Raw genomic sequence first — 5,889 nt, 5'->3', positions numbered from 1 at the left:
TTTACGTTCAGTAATCATGAAAAATTTTTCCTTTTCCCTCCTTCCTAGTTGCTGTTTCATCAATATCAGCTTCTGAGCGCTCTTTTTTTGCAAAACTTTTCGTAATATTCATGTTATTTTTCTCAGGGGTGTAGAAATGGTTGCTTAAGAAATGATTCTTGAGATTCAATATTATTTGGTACCATTATATTTTGTGGTCCAATTGACCAAATAATTTCTTTCAAGTAATTAATCTTTATGTAAGGTATTAGTTGAATTGAAAAAGTTAGTGTCACGAGCGGGATTCGAACCCACGACCTTCAGGTCAATACGCCGCTGCTCTAACCATGACTTCAGACACTAACTTTTTCATTTCAACTAATACCTTACATAAAGATTAATTAATTGAAAGAAATTATTTGGTACACCATTTCATCACTATCTTCTCCTCTAATTGAAGCAACTGCTGTTTTCCCCCTTCCTCCAAACTCTTAAAACTGAAAACAGAGGGAAATAATACAAAACAGATACATGCTATAAAATTAATGATTTCTCACTCACAAGAGACTGCTGGAAACGTAGCACAAGCCTCACACTGGGGTCTGGGAGACCGAAAGCATGGAGAAGGTGAATAAAAAAATTCATAACAAACAATGAAATGCCTTGTGTTTATTTAGAAAGAGAGCAAAAAGATCTATGTGCCATAGATTCTTTGTAGCAAAGATAAATATTTTATTATATGTTCTTTCAGGGTTAATCAAATTTTCACCAGGCTTTTTCAAATAATTTAGGTTAACACTGAACTTTTATCAATTGTGTCCTGAATAAAAATGCCCCTATCGTCATAATATAAAAGTGATTTTATTTTTAAATTAAAATAATCAATTATGTCTTTATAAAAAATATGTTTAATTTACTCAGTAAAAAACATTGCAAATGTGATTATTGACAATTGTTGGTACATTGTGATGATATGTTCCCCTTTTATTTGATTTTCTCATTTTTCATTCAATTGTTTTCAAAAGAAAATTAATTATATTTATTTCAATTACCTTAATATTTACATAATGTAATGAAATACATACAGTAAGTACAAAAGATATATGTCTAGGAGAGTCAACAACCACTCCCAAAGAAGCAAACATTATATCAAAAAATATATATATTTATATTTTTACTTATTTAATACAATAAAGTATGGTATAAACTTATGTTGAAATAAAAAAATTGTTTAGTTCCGAAAAATTTGTAAATTGTCTGGTAATTTTGCAATAGAAACAATTAGATCAACAGCTGGGTTCACAACTTGTAAGACATTCCATAATTTGTAGCTCCATAAAAATATATTCCGTAGTGTGTGGGGTGTATTCTTCATATTAAAATTGGTACTTAATTCTGTAAATAAAAACAAGTTTGTTTATATAGGTTCACTGCGAATTACAAAAAAAAAGTAAATACAAGTATGTTGAATATAGATGGCCTATCCAGATGACATAGACATCTATTAAATATATCTTTTTCATTCTCAATAGAAATTGGAAGCAATTTTCATGTTAATAAGATGGTCAAAAAAATTTTTTTTTAATGTTTACTTTTTTCAAACCCTGTGTTAAGTCAAGCAACAACTCTTTAACAAGCTTACCCCCACCACTTGGCTGACAGGGTGATTGGAAAATATAAGACAGGTTTTAAGAAAAATAAGTCCATAGTAGTCCAGATCCCTTCAGTTGGTTCTTGAAAGAGGTATTGAATTCCACATGCCATCACGAAGTGCTTATGATAGTGTCATGCACCCAAGGGTGAACAAGGCCATGCAAGAAATGAATATACCAACCGAGCTCATTTGGTTCGTGAAAATAACAATTATGGATACATCATGTGCAGTCTGGATCCAGACTGATGCATCCCCTTATTTCAGGACAAGTAAAGTACTGAGGCAAGGTGACTCTCTAGCCTGCTTTCAGTTTAACTTAGCCCTCGAAAAAGTAATCTGGGATTGTGGCATTCAGATCTCAGAAAACAAACTCACAGGTCATTCTCAAAACAGTGGTAACCACAGACTGCAAGTAGGCTCTAACTTCTTTCAGAAAGTCAACGAATTTATCAATCTTGGCATCCAAATTAACTCCTTTAATGACATCTCCCAGGAGATCAGCTTGAGGATCATAGTTGCTAATAGAATCTATTTTGCCTTTTAAAATATATGAAAAGCAGCTTAATTTTCAGGAACACAAAAGTCAGGCTATAAAACCCTCACCTGCCCAGTACTTCAGCAAATATGCTTCTTAAACTTGGACCATCCCCAAGACAGACAAAAAGAATCTCTTGATCTGTACAAAGAAGCGAGCGTTGTAAATGTAATGAAGTTACCAATATGAAGCTGGGGTGGCCATGTTGTGAGGAAGGAGGTGGAAATGTCAGCAAAGATTGGATGGACAATTAGGCACGAGCAGAAAGGTTGAAAGGTCTGAGCTTAAGTGGCTTGACGGTGTACACTACAGAGAAAATATTATTCACGGAGCTTGCAGATTGAAGTTAGCCTGAGATGACAGGAATTTCTGGCATACATTTATTGGGGAGGCCATGACCTGCAAAGGGTTGTAATACTAGGTCCTCACTCTCTAAAGCCTGCACTCATATGAGCAGAGCTCAGCTTTTTGGCCACTCATCCAACAAATCCGGCTGTTGACCATAATACCTGAATGCAATGGACCATGGCTAGAAAAAAAGTACTTGAATGCACCTATGGAAACAGATTTCTTTAATTTAATATCACTACAAAATAGATTACAACAGATTGTCAATTTATACAAAATACTCAGAATGAGTTTAATCCAAAAAGAATTTGCAATGTGTAAATCGGTTTTGTGCCCTATATCATTTATCCATACAAAATAATTTTCAAAAAGCTCAATATTGTGTGAGGAGAACAATTCATAATTGAAATGTCCGTCTTTGCTTATTAAATGCATTAACAATATGCAACTTACCTCTTCCTCTTCAGATTCATCCTTCTTGCCTGCCATTTCTGTCACTTCATTTTCTTCCTGTACATGATGATTAAACAACATTATAATTATATCAAATTTTCACAACTAACAGTATCAAAACATTTTTTTTGTGTAAATTGGGAGATTTCTTTTTGATATGTAGGGGTTGGTGAACATTTTGGTCTGCCATCCTCACTATTTTGGTCTGTAGATATGTTTAGTCTTTTAGCCAACTTCAGAAGTTAGATCATGCCACAAACAGCAAGGATAAGTTCCCAAAATTATCAGAAACGCGCGCGCGCGCGCGCGCGTGTGTGTGTGTGTGTGTGTGTGTGTGTGTGTGTGTGTGTGTGTGTGTGTGTGTGTGTGTGTGTGTGTGAGCGTGCTTGTGTGTGCACATGTATGTGTATATTGAATAATATTGAAATAAAATAGTTGTAATTTAAAAAATATGTGAAATAATAATTACAGAGCATTTTCTATTAGTAAATAGCAAATTCATTTTTGAAAACTTTAAATAAAATGTGTGTGTAAATGTGTGGTGTTTAGTGACCGTAGCCAATGATTGATTATTTGGAGAATGTGAGGTGCGGTCTGGTGTGAAGAAGGCTTTAGAAAAACATTTTCTTTATCATGCCAACATTCATCTTTATTGAGATCATCTTCAGGGCCTGGGATTTATAAACATTGTTTGAATTTTACAAATACATGTAGGATGTAGAAAAAAAATGAATTTAGACAATGCTACAAAATTTTAGAATAAAAAAATATATATATATATATACATTGATAGAAAATATTAGATTAAAAAAAAAGAATGAATTTATACAATGCTAGAAAATTTTAGATTAAAAAATAAATAAAACAGTTATAATATGAGTCATTGGTGTTCATGCTTACCGTTTCTCCAATTATTTCATCGGGTACACTTTGTGTATGTACCAAATTGTTCTATAAACATTACCAAGTATTATGAAATGTAAAAGTTTAAGTAAGTTTAGTATTAGTGATGAAGTACAATAAATATTAATGATGCTTGCAATCTTAAAAGTAGATGGGAGTATGTGATGTGCCATCACAACACTCATATATCTTCAATGATATGTTAATGCTCAAATGATGTTTATTGCATTTTTGCCTATGGGGGAGCTATTTTAATCAGGAAGCTAAACTCCTGGGTGTGTGGGACTTGCACCCACCAAAACACCGCTACACAAAACCGGCAATTTTCCCATCCTGAAACTGCTATGAGCATTACTTCAGGATGGAGCCACTTACTAAGGATTATAAGCCACCTCTAGATCCAGATGCATCTCCTGTACTACCAGACCTTAGGTGATGGTCAAGCATCACCTATTTCCATAGCAGGACCGTTTTTATGAAGAAGGCTGCCATCCTCATCCAACTGCTATGAGACCCAGTCATGATTTCGATGACATTTTCAGTCCTTTGACTGTCTCTAGTTCAAGGTGTTCTGGCCTCCACCATTCACATTCAAAAAATCCCACATAGAGTCACTGAAAATATACAAAGGGTCTTCCATCTTTCCATCCTGATGAGGTAAGAGCAGAAAAACCCAGGTACCGATTGCATTTGAAGATGCAAAAAATAAAATAATTAAAGATAATGCATTTGTGTAAAGTTGACCATAGCTTTTGAACACATCAACAAAATCATCTAACACATACTTGCATTTCCAGTATAGACCAGAAATAATTTAACATTGAATTGTTCATTGTGTAATTAGGTACTAGTATCTACTAGTATATCAGACTATCAACATTTTCTAAAATAATTCAATAGTAAAATTTAAAAACATACAATGAGGTTTTATGCAACTAAATAACTTGTTTTTACACTGAAACTTTAAATTGTAACATAATAATATTATTACTTACATTTCCGAGAGCTATACTGTGATTACTTTTTGATTTCACTGGTACTAAGACATTCTACAAAAAATTTAACATGATATATAAACAATTATTTGAGAATTTGCTTAAGATTAATTATATTTGGTTTATTGCATATAAATTATAAATGAACAAACTATTTTTTCTCTGTGGATTCGTATTGCTTTCAATAAAAAAAAATTAAAAAANTTTCTCTGTGGATTCGTATTGCTTTCAATAAAAAAAAATTAAAAAATGAATCTCTTGAATCCAATGGTGAAATGTTGAGTACCTATTGACCCTCAATTAGATTAGTTAGGCTTCTCATAATACACATTCATGCTAATAAATACATTCAATCTCAGCACACCCAAAAAGAAACTCAAAATGACATTGACACTTTCTGCATAGGTCTGAAGGCTATGAAAAAAAGATGAGACGACTAAGGCCAGGACATCCCTCTGAATCTGTTCCTCACGATCTGCCCTCTGAGGCTAAAAAAATGATTATGCATAACATGTGTATGTGTCCAGCATGTAGAGAAAGGTTGCCTGCTGTGTCCCACTTAATTTAAGTGTGCCATTTCACCTGATATGAAAAGAGTGATTGAACACGGCAGTGAGTATTTGGGTCCCCTGTTCTGATTTTTGAAGGAAATGGCTGTTTTAAAGTACATCGTACTGGTATACGTATTGCTTTGTGTACCCTAGTGTGCATAGGATGGAGGAATATAAAGTACTCCACCAGCCTGAGTGAATAATATGTAAATAGAAAAGAATTTGTTTAAGAGTGAGTGAGAAACCAAATGGGTTTAGTTTTAGGAACTGATTTCTTTGATTTCTTTGGGGGCTGTTGATTGATAAAACCAAGGCCTGAACCCAGACTACCAAGAGTGAGTGATTCTCAAAGCCTGTTGGTAATTTATTGTAAATTTCAAAAGCTGGGAGTTGCCGGTAGAATGTGAGAAGTTACAGGCTCAACTCTGTATATGTATGTATATGTATGCATATGTACATCCATGAACAGAG

This window comes from Cimex lectularius, unplaced genomic scaffold, assembly GCF_000648675.2.
Source record: "Cimex lectularius strain Harlan isolate CLEC.00 unplaced genomic scaffold, Clec_2.1 scaffold66, whole genome shotgun sequence".
Classification (NCBI taxonomy): domain Eukaryota; kingdom Metazoa; phylum Arthropoda; class Insecta; order Hemiptera; family Cimicidae; genus Cimex; species Cimex lectularius.
This window is presented reverse-complemented; position numbering follows the sequence as displayed.